Source organism: Thrips palmi, unplaced genomic scaffold (assembly GCF_012932325.1).
Source record: "Thrips palmi isolate BJ-2018 unplaced genomic scaffold, TpBJ-2018v1 HiC_scaffold_8, whole genome shotgun sequence".
Lineage (NCBI taxonomy): Eukaryota > Metazoa > Arthropoda > Insecta > Thysanoptera > Thripidae > Thrips > Thrips palmi.
The window spans coordinates 9,652,774-9,663,544 of NW_023144635.1; positions in this window are offsets into that span (position 1 = coordinate 9,652,774).

Below are 10,771 nucleotides of genomic sequence, written 5' to 3' on the forward strand. Positions count from 1 at the left end.
GGCTGCCAGCGCGCTCATTTAGAAATAATTCAATCAGCACATCGTCGCGACATTCCGGTCGGCCGGGCGATCGTAAACAGTGGCGGGGAGGGGGAGGGGGGGGACTATTAGATCGGGATCAGTCGGAAGTGAGAGGAGAGGGAGGGGGACGTCAAACCGCTGGCGGCTCATAGTTTGGGAATAAATCCCGCCAAGGCAAAGGTCGGCCGCCCTTTCTCTGGCCCGAATTGGGCCGGGCCGGGCCGGGCCAGCCCTGCGGCCTCCAGCCCTGACCAGCCGCACGTGATAAATTGTTGTTTGAGCTTCTGGCTTTTCGGGAGACGCGGTACGCTGCGCCACGCTGCGCGGCCCACGCGCGTCGAGCCGAACGGCCTCGTGTCCGCGAAGCCCTTCCAGTGCTGGAGGGCTTCGACAGGCGCGGTCGCAAACCTGCAGTGCAGACTGATTCCGAGAGTCGTTTTCGTCGCTCTGTCTCACCTGTGCGGGACGCCCCGTGAGTGCGAGAGAGACAGAGCGAACACGACTTTCGGAATGGGTCTGCTGGCCAAGGCGCGCCGGACGCGTCCACAACGTGCCGACGACCTGGAGCACGGCGACGGCCCCCTCCCTTCCCTCCGAAGCGTCCGTCCGTCGTCCGGCCGGCTGCGGCGCGACTGCGGTCCACCGGCGTGGTGCCGTCAGCGCTGTCGGGCCTGATTAGTCCTTTCAATGTCAGTGGATCCAATCTGTGCGGGATTGTGACTCGCGCTGTCAGTGCGGTCGGCGCGGCCGGCCGTCCAGCCAGTCCGGTTGGGCGGTGTGATGTCCGGCCGCCCCGCCCCGCCCCGCCCCGCCCCGCCCCGCCCGCGGCGTGCCGTCACTGCCACGGCGTCCCTCACTGGGCCGGATGACGCACACCCCAACCTACCCTACGCCCTGTCAAGGTCCCCAGGTCCCCCTGCGCCCCCTGCGCCGCGCTGGCTGTCGCTCTCTGACAAGTTCCGAACAGCGTCGCTCCCGTCTCTCTCGCACGCCCGATGGAACGCCCCCGCCAGTGCGAGAGCGACGGAGCGATCTGATCGGAATGAGCAAGATGGCCGTCCTCGGCTTTTGGCGCCGGTTTGGGTTTCAAAGGTACGAAAGGTTCGAGTCCACTCCACGGTGTCGGGGTCGTTCCCCGCAGCAGCCACACTCGAAAACAGCGAATGGCTGGAGCCAACCTGGGGCCTGGCGGCCGCGACGTCGCTCTAACTCGCCGTTTCCGCCGTTTATTGTACGCCGATCTGTTGCGTGGCGGCGCGGCGCTGCAGCGTGTTGTAAGTTGTCGCCGCCGTTTGGGCCGCGGACTAACGGCGATCGCGGTGCACCACGGTGCGGGGCGCGCGGCACAGAACGGGGCGGGCCGGGGCCGGCGGCCGGGCGCCGGGCGACGCCGGGCGTGGCGGGCGGGCGCAGCGTGTTGTAAGTTGGCGCCGTTGGGCCGCGGATAACGGCGTCGCGGTGCGCGGGGCGGGGCGGGGCGGGGCGGGGCGGGGCGCGGCGGTTCGGGCGGGCCGGCCAGCAGCGGCCCAAGGACGCGGTGGCGGCGAAGGTATCCAATATTGGCCGGCCAGTATGATGGACGACGGGAGGGGCTGCCCTGCACTGCCCTGTCCGTCGCGCTGCTACGCGCTGCTAGGTAAACTAGGCGGACTGGGTAAATCACGCCATCTCGCCCAGGCTCCCAAATTACATTGTGCTGTACAGTCTTGGCGATCTCGCATCTCTGCGTAAGAGTGTGTGGGTGTGGAGAGAGAGAGAGAGAGAGAGAGAGAGAGAGAGAGAGAGAGAGAGAGAGAGAGAGACAGAGACAGAGAGTGCAAGTGTATTCATTCGCACATTCAGGTCTGCAGACATAATGCATCCAGCCGCTAACAGGCCCGCACGGCCACCTAGACAAACCCAAACCGTTACACACATAGCAGGTGCTCTGCGTTCCTAACGTATCCGCAAAAAGAATAAACAACAACAACAACAACAACAACGAAAGTAAAAGCGAGCCCGTTCACGGCTTGTTTGTTGTTGTTTTCTTGGCTCAGTGCGCTGCACCTTGCAGCTGAACAATATAAATGGGGACATCCGCAATGAGAGGCTGACTCCCTTTCGCCAGACCATCATCACGCTCCGGCTGGCCGCGGCTGTCGGCACGGGATGTTTTGCCGGCGATACACGCACACGCACACCAGCGCGCGCCGCACGCACACAGACACGCGGCCGGGCTCACAGACTCGCCGACGGACTCACAGACATTGTGCCAGGTGCAGCACTGCGAGCACTGCAGAGCGCTCGTGGAAGAAAATGGTCCTCAGGCAGGGCACGGTTGGCTTGCTACCCTCTGCAGCCCGCCAGCCCGCCAAAAGCACACCCCCATCGTCTTTACTTTAAAAAAAAAAAGAAACTACTGTTTAGTTACGCAAAAATTTAATCCGGAAATAAATTTGCATTTTCTTGGTTGTGTCATTTTTACAAATACAACACCAATGACTAGGTTCAAATCGTTTAGATTTAGACTTTCCCTTTCATCCATTGGGCTGCACATCCAGAAAAATGGTTTCTTGATTTTTAATTTTCTTGGTTTTTATAAAACAAACGTCTTAACACAAGACAAGTTTTGTGCATACAAGAAAAAAAGTTTGGATAAAGAAAAGTTTTCTTGAAAAAAAAAACAAGAAAAGTTTTTCTTTTTATCCAAGAAGTCATTTTATTTGGTGCAGTTAACTCCTATTGAAAATTTAATACTTCAACAAATTAAGACCCTAAGTTTCTTGTCGCCGATTTCAAGGTTCCTAATCGGTGCCGGAAAAGGCCGCCTTTACCAGTGGCGTGCTTCCGACGCGTTGGCGCGGCTGGCGGCAAGCTTGCGGCGCCAGCGGAGCGGAAAGTTAATGCCGCCGATGTGCCCTCCGACGACGTCCCGGCCGACCGGCATCATCGGCGTCATCAAGAGCCTTAACAAGGCAGCAGAGACACGTGCAGCCATTCATTCGCGATGCCCCACTTCGAGTTGATCAAACTTTCCTGATTTCCACGCGCGCTGCCGCCGCCGAGTCAACACCGTCCGGATTCGGATTCACATTCGGATTCGGATCGGGAAACACGTGGAGGAAGCAGCGACGCCGCCAGCCCGTTGTGTCCTGTTTCACGGCTTGGACCGCCAGGAGGCTGATTCCGAGCACTGATGCTCTGTCTCTCTCGCACTCATGGGGCGACCCGTATGGGTGCGAGAGAGACAGAGCGGCGAGAGCGGAATGCAGTCCGTCTTCGTTACCTAACGGCCGAGGACCTCATGCCGCGGCATCCAGGAATGTCTTCCCACGCCACTGGATCAATGTCCCGGCCTGGTTTTCGAGCGCGCAGAGGCCACGCGGTGGTCGTGGTCACGCAGCCCGTCACGCAGCAGACTGATTCCGAGAGTCGTTACGTCGCTCTGTCTCCCTCGCACTCATGGGGCGTCCCGTATAGGTGCGAGAGAGACAGAGCGGCGATGACGACTGTCGGAGTCAGTCTGCCGGCCTCAACGTGCGTCGGCCACACCGGCAGCTTCAGGCCCTCGGGGCACCGATCCTGATTTGTGCGACGTTTCGTTGTCTCGCTGTTAGTTTGGGGCCGAGTCTATAACGCTGCCTGGCGGGGCTGGCGGGGCTGGCGGGCCTGGCCCACGGCAGCCACGGACAACTTATTAGCTGTTTCGACGGCCAAAACTTTGAAAGAGGTTTCCATGACACCGTGATTCACTGCGTGTCACGGCGTTGCACAACAGCGGTCTAGTTCGGACGGCGGCGGCCAACGGCAGCCAAAGGATCCACGCGACAGTGTGGGGGCGGGCGGGCCGGGACGGGGGCCAGTATCGGACATCGGATTTACTCGCGTACACACTGTGATAAGTGTCCGGAATTTTTATCAGCGGTAAAGTAAAATTCTTATCCATATAAACGAAACACACACACACACTTACTATCTCACTCAGTCACACGTTCGGTTCGAGTCCTGTTTAGCGACTCTGGAGCTCAAAACGCGTCCGGACCGGTCTTCTGGCCCACTGTGGGGTGGCGCGGCGCGGCGGGCGATGCAGCCACTGCGATATGGAAATTCGATGGCGCGTCGCACGCCAGCTGGAACCTTTTGGATAATACTGTTCCGAACAGCGCGCTTCAGGGTAACAAAGCCGAGCGATTCAAACAGGAAAAAAAGATCAAGGCATAAAAACGCTCGGGAAAAAAATAGGTTAACCCGAAAAAGAGGAAAACCGTACAGTACAGCACAGGTACTTGATACTAGGTGCCAGCAAAGCCTTCCCATTTATCAACCGTTTTAGGTATAAATACTGTTTGAAAAAATAGGCTTGCCCGAAAAAGCCTCGAAAAGCCTCGCCATTTTTCATCTTTTTTTAATTTTTTTTTTTCCTGTTTTGAAAATGCCGGCTTTGCAACAGTCCAAGCCCTTTTATTTTTCTCTTTTTCTATTTTTTCCTGTTTTGAAACTGGCGGCTTTGCAACAGTCCGAGCCCTGCCCCGCCAGCCGGCCTGGAGTCGAGCCTGGAGTCCGCTCCGAGTCCGGACCGCGGGGATGACTCGCCGGTCCGTTCCCTCCACCGTAAAAGCTCTGCGGAGCGATCGGCAAGAAAACAAGGGTCCACAGGGGCGTGGGGGCGGCGGCGTGCTTGCTAGTCCGCCGCTTTTCTTGCCTTCTCGCTCCGCCGCGGCGGCGAGGCGAGGCGAGGCGCGGGTCGGAGGGCGCGACGCGGCGCGACGCCCTGCACTGCTGGAAGAGCGCCCCGGAGTGCGGTTCGCCCGACGACTCCCCCGCCGCGTTTTTCGTCTGTTTGTCGAGGCGTAGTTGTCTTTGATTGCCGCCTGATTCGCTGGGGAGTCCGGCGGACGGACGCTGGACCGTGGGTTTGCCAGAAGGCCGGTGAAGGCGGTCAGAACTCTAGACGTGTTTTGAGCTCTAGAGTCGCTGAACGTGGGACTCGAACCGAACACGTGACCCCCGCCAATGGATTCCTCGTTCAGAGAGCAATCCATTGGTGGGGCCAAACGTTCCGTTCGAGTCCCATTTCGCGATTCTGGAACTCAGAACACGTCTAGAGTTCTGGCCGCCTCCACCGGCCTTCTGGCAAATGCACTGAACTCTGGGAGTCCCAGACTGGGGCAGCAGCTGGGACGCACTCACCGCGCTGGGAGGTGGCGAAGGTGGTGAGGTGGTCGCGGTCGCTGGTCTAGGACTGGCCAGACCAAGTGCAGCACCGGCGCCAGGAGTCCGCGGGCTCCCGACGGCCCCCGTCGGCCCCGACGGCGCGTGGCGCGGCGGGGCGGTGCGGGGCGGGGCGGGGCGGGGCGGGGCGGGGCGGGGCGGGGCGGGGCGGGGCGTACGCCTGGAGCGCGCCGCAGCCCCACTCCCGCCTACCCCTCCCGCCCATTTCACGCCGAATGACATATCAATCCGGAGCGACGCGGGCACGTCCACTGTCCGGGACAGCCGCGGGGACCCAACCAGTGATGCGGCACCGCGCCCCGAAGCCGGAGACACTGGGAACGCCAATTTGCATTGCAGCGGGGCAGTGCGCGACGGACGGGCATAGTTAGTGCCAAGTTTGACGCGCGCTGCCTCGCCGTGCCGCCGCGCCGCCCCCACCGTCTCTGACGTGCTCCGGAATCACCAAGTGCAGCAGTGTGCTGGCTGCGCTGGCAGTGTGCCGCGCGCCGAATGCAGCGGTGATAACCAAAGCCGGGCCGAGCCGCCAGGGAGGAGGCGGCGGGTTAATCTGATTAGCACGAGACGGGAGTGGAACAGGAACCAAACACGAGTCCATCCGAAATGCGCACGCCGCAACCTGCATCTCACCGCGTCGAGTGCACACAGAAAAAGAGTGAGATGCATCGCTTTGCGATAACGAGGAAAGCGGGGGAGCAATTACACGCGAAATCCAGTGTACACTTGATTGGGCCGTAATCTTGCTCGGAATCACAGTAGGGCACCGAAATCTCACGAAATCTGACATAATTTTGACGCGAAATCTTGCGAAATCTCCACGAAATCCCTGCCTTGGAAGAATCCTGTGTACAAACAAATTTCAAGTGGTTGCTCCCTTGAAAAAAATAAAAGCATTGTAAAATCTGCGAAAAAAAATTCTTCGTATTATGAAGCAAAATCCTTCAACGCAAAGCAATATTCTTTTAAAAAAAAACATAGCCAGCAATGCCTTCATTTAAAGTTATGAAGCAGACTGGGTAGACTTTTAAGACTGCATGGAGCGAACGACATTGCCGTGCCGAAAGCCAACTTTTCTGCGTATCATTACACTGTATACTTGTTTGCCTCTCGGGTTGCCACCGCGTCTTGTGGCTGTTGGCTCTATGGCAACATGACGGGTGCTCAGCGGCAATGCTCGAATCATGTAGTGTGAAACGATTTACCAGTGGACTGGGGTGCGCGGGAGCAGCCGCCTCTGCAAGTAAGTTGATGCTCTGCAATAATCTTTGGAGAGGCGTCGTTAGAGGGGTAAGCCAACCGCGCTGAATCGAAGGTACTACACCGCCCCGCCCCGCCCCGCCCCGCCCCGCCCTCTCGCCGGAAAGCGTGCAGGTGCACTGCACTAGATGAACGAGAGCGAGAGAGTGACGACACGAGCGGTGCAAGCTGCAGCGTTCTCACGACGGAAGCACACCTCCGCCAGTGCATCTTCTTTGGCCGTGAGCAGCGGCGCGGTTCGGCCTGAAAAAACGCTTTCATAGTGGGGGAGCCTGGCTGGTTAGGCCGCGTTATCGGCGCAGGCCAGGACAAAAAGGAGCAGCCTAGGTCGCACGAAGCAGGTCAGGAACGGGTCAGTTCTGGGGAACCGATTTGGAGTTCCGTTCGCAGCGTGCGAGCGCTTGTTACGATCGTCATTTCATTAACTCCGTGTCTGGAGTCCCTGACCCAGCCTAACATCTTCAGGACTCTACTCGTGTCCAGCAAGGCGTGATCGAGACTCTGGCCGCTGGCTGCGATGGTGCTCAGCACGCGGACAACAGTGTTGGTTAGACTTTGCGTGCAAATGAAACGAAGTGAAAAGTGAATAAATGGCATGCTTTCGGGCAGTAAATCCCGCCAGTGTCGCCAACCTCGCGCCACACTCACAGTGTGCCAATTAACGGCTCGGCGGGAAAGTTTTGGTTGGCTCACCTGCGTTGTGGTTATTGCAAGTCCGTATTATCCCGTGCTCAGCATTATATTTTCATCGCCATGCACGAGTGTAGGAGAATATTCACGCCAGACGGAAGACTCGTGTCCACCGTAATTTTATTTCCACCGCTGAGTGAAGCGACAAATGTGTTTGTGGGTGGGGCTTCACCTCCTCGAACTTGAGCTTGAGAGGCTCGGACCACAATTGATCGTCTGCCATTTCGGGCCGGCACTGCCATGCCATGCTTGTATTGCACAGCGTAGACAGGCCGTCGGCACAAAGGGGCCAAACACAGAGGCACAGCCGTGCTCCCACATCAAAGAGAGATGGAGCACAAATCGGAGTGCTGTTTTACTTTATGATCTGCATGAAACGCGAATCGACGTCACCCACCACCGAGGATTCATTAAGGCTGCACAGAGGCTGCAAAACCAAATGTAGAACCCAAAACAAGCCGGACCATTTATTTCAGAATCGAAGTTGTGGAGTCGCTCATCGCGCAGTGCAGCGGCAACAACAACAACAACAGCTCGCAGGCCCTGGCAAAGTTCGTTCTGTCGTCCTTGCGGCGCGTCATTACGTAGGCCCCAACGATCATTGTTTTTCGCGCCAATTTTTTTCTATCGGGCTCTCGCGGTCCTGCCGATGAAGTGCATCGTCCTCGCGGCCGCCATTTCTTCGACCTTGAGCCGCGCCGTGCCGCGCCTTTGCCGTGCCGTGCCGTGCCGTGCCGTGCCTTGCCGTGCCGTGCCGTGCCGTGCCGTGCCGTGCCGTGCCTTTGCCGTGCCGTGCCGTGCCGTGCCGTGCCGCGCCGGAGAGGAGGAGCCCAACGAGTGCGGCCGGTGGGAACGCTGGCGCTGCCTGGCGCTGCCTGCCATGGTGCTGCGGGACACGGTGGCCACTTTGTTTTGCTTGACAAAGGAAGGACCGCGGCGCCCTGATGATGTCGCAGCTGGCGAAGTTGGTCGTGGAGTTGGCCGCGGGCGAGGGGGAGTTTCGGGACAGGTAAATCGCAGCAGTGCGAGGCCGAGCTGGGCTGGGCGGGCCGCACGGTGGTCCAGAGGACCGGAGGAGGCGGTCAGAATTCCGGACGCGTTTTGAGCTCCAGAGTCGCTAAGTGGGACTCAAACCGCGCGTGTGACCCCACCAATGGATTGCTCTCAGAACGAGGAATCCATTGGTGGGGTCATAAGGTCGGTTCGAGTTCTGTTTGGCGACTCTGGAGCTCAAAAGCGTTTTGGCCGCCGGCCGGCGCCGGTCTTCTGACCCACTGTGAGCTGGGCCCACTGTCGCGACGACAGACTGCTCGGCGCGCAAAACCCGTTCGGCAAGTCCTTTCCCCTTTCCCGCTCCGAATAGACAACAAAGAAGAAGACACTTATGCTGCAGCCTGATGGCGACCGGTCCGAGAGAAACCCCGCCCGGTGCAGCGGACCGAAGGTTTGGTTACAACTTCCGGACATTTGACGCAACTTTGGTGTTAGCGGTGAGGATGTGGACTAGGAAGACTTCCTTCCCGTGCCGATGGATTTGATGCGAAACGTGAAAGGGCAATAAATCAAACAACTGCTTTCTTTTTATTTTTCTCGTCGCGCTGCAGCAGCTGCAGCAATTGACCCCGGTGGCAAGGTTCGCTCATTGTCCTCCGCACCGCGGGGCGGGACTGCCGGCCGCCGTCTTAACGACGCGCAAGAAGTGTCGCTCGCTTGCATCCAATTCATTTTTCCTTCCCGCCCCGCCGGCGGCGTCGGTGGGATTTGAACCCGCCTAATTGCGTTACGCGCGTAATCAAAGCCGGAGGATGCGTGGCGCGGGGCGCGGCAGTGGCGGCGCGGGACGGGCCGCGGTCTGTTTGGACCCAGCGACCGCACGCTCAGTGTGGCGCGGCACGGCACGGCACGTCTCATCCGCGTGCCGCACGGAACACGGGCCGCCAAACTAACGAGATTACGGCGCAGCGCCGTGCCGTGCCGCGCCGTGCCACGCCGCACCAAAATCGGAGCGCCGCGTTGGTCTGGCCGCCATTGTCCAGCTCCGCGATTAGATTGCCGCGGGGCGCGGAGGGGCTCAGGGAAACGGGGGGGGGGGGGGGGGGGGGCAGTAGCAGCGGGTAGTAGCAGCGGGCAGTGGCAGCGGGAGCAAGCCAGCGGTGTCGCATTTAGAGAGGAAAATAATTATCGGCTCGCTCCGAAAGGTTCGAAAGGGGCGCGTCATGCTGTTTGCGGCGGCGGCGGAGTCGGGCTGGGGCACTGCAAGGCTGGGGCAGGCCGCCGGGCGACGTTACACTGACCGACACAGAGCGGCAATGGAAAGAACTCTCCGCGCATACCGTGGAGGGAGAGAGAGAAGACTTCAGGCGTTTTGCAGGATGCATGTCGGCTGCAGGGCTAATTTCACACACACACACACACACACACACACACACACAGTGAGAGATAGGCACGTGCCGTTCATTGAGCGCTGCAGCCCGGCCGGCTAGCCTGGCCGGGCATGACCAGGCACAGGTGAGTCCCAACACCCCAGTCCCGTTCCCTGCAAAAAAAAAGTCCATAACACTTTAGTTGCTGAAAAAAGCAGAGTTTTTTCCCTGTTTTAGTTGAGTGCCGCTACTGTGTCGCAGCTGCGTATCCCTTTTTTTAGGGGGGGAGGGGTTCTAAAAGTTGAATGGTCACTACTACTGCCGCAGCAGCGGCACAGAGCGGCAGCGACGAGGGTGCATGCCACACTGCAGACGGATTCCGAGAGTCGTTTTCGTCGCTCTGTCTCTCTGCCGCCCTCGTGAGGCGGCCCGCGGAGTCCGAGAGAGACCGAGGGAAACGACTCCCCGAATCAGTCCTCTGAATGCAGCCTGCCACCCCGGGCGGCGACTCATTTCCTGCAACTCGCATCCACACCATCCACACCGGCGCGGCGGACCCTGGGCTGGGCCCCTCGGCGGACCGGGCGGACGGACGGACGGGCGGGCCGGCGCGTAGTTTGCCCGAGAATGCCATGGCGCGGCGCGCGGCGCACACCTAGAGGACTGCCTCCGGCGGCGGCGTCGGCGTCCGTCCCCGTCGCACCACGGCGGCCTCGACGGCGGCCCGGTGTGTGGGAGTGGCACGGAGTCGTCGTCCCGGACGCGCCTCAGGACGTGACGGCGGGTACCCTCGGGGAGGGCCGGCCCGGCCGGGCCCGACGGGCCGCGGGGGACAGGGGATGGGTCGAGGCGCCCGCCGCCCCGACCCGACACGCCCCGAGCCACGGCCGGCCATGAGCATGGCCAGTCTGGCCGTCTGGCGTCAAGTTGGGAATCACGGTGGCGGCGTGGATGAGGACGAGCACGGCAACGCAGTGCTGCTGACGGGCTGGCGGCTCGGCCTGGCTGCAGTGGCGGTGCTGTGTCGGAGCAGCCCCCGGCGACGAGTCCCTGTCGTCTCCGGCGCCAGACTTGCCCGCCCTTACGATCCTCGGGCACCTGCAGGCCGGTTCCCGACATCGGCACTAATTCGTGGAAATATCGGTAGGGAAAATTCAGGACCAGAGCATTTGCGAAGAGCAATTCTTCTACCAAAAGCATTTTCTGTCAAAAACACCTCCGCAAGAAAA